At 36.5% G+C, this 572-nt stretch overlaps 1 non-coding gene across 1 annotated transcript; it reads left to right on the top strand.

Moving 5' to 3' along the window:
- Positions 1-164, top strand: LOC112208055 (U1 spliceosomal RNA). The gene has a single exon (XR_002942424.1). It is a non-coding gene; the product is annotated as a U1 spliceosomal RNA (small nuclear RNA).
- Positions 165-572: the final 408 nt, after the last annotated feature.

Genomic DNA, 572 nt, shown 5'->3' with positions numbered 1-572 from the left:
AAACTTCTCTGCCAGGGGAGATACCATGATCACAAAGGTGGCTTTCTCAGGGAAAGGCTGATTTATTGCACTCCAGATGTGCTGACCCCTGAGATTTCCCCAAATGTGGGAAACTCAGCTGCATAATTTGTGGAAGTGAAGGACTGTGTTTGCGCTTTCATGTGGAAAAAAAAGAAAAGAAAAGAAAATTGACTCTTTTAGTGTATATAGAAAGGTGAAAGAAGGCCATATACTGGAAACAATTCAGTGTGTCTACAGAAATTGGTCTCCTCCAGTACAAAACAATAACACAGCAAGTGGTTATTTCTTAGAAAGATCAAATAGTGTTAAGATGACATTTGCAAATGCTTGAGAACTTTGTCTAGATAAGGGGGTGGGGGGAAGCCTCCACAGGGCAGCATATAAATCTGGGAAAAAGACAAGTAATTTTTAAATGTGTAAGCCAATGTTTATGTATTAATCTTGCCCTGAAAATATTTATTTTGTTAAATGATTAACATTGGTTTGTTTGTTCTTAAAAAGTAAGTTTCCTTTTGGAAACAACTTGTGTGAAATGGTCTAAAAATGATGTA

The sequence above is a fragment of the Pan troglodytes genome, chromosome Y (assembly GCF_028858775.2).
Source record: "Pan troglodytes isolate AG18354 chromosome Y, NHGRI_mPanTro3-v2.0_pri, whole genome shotgun sequence".
Lineage (NCBI taxonomy): Eukaryota > Metazoa > Chordata > Mammalia > Primates > Hominidae > Pan > Pan troglodytes.
This window is presented reverse-complemented; position numbering and strand designations above follow the sequence as displayed.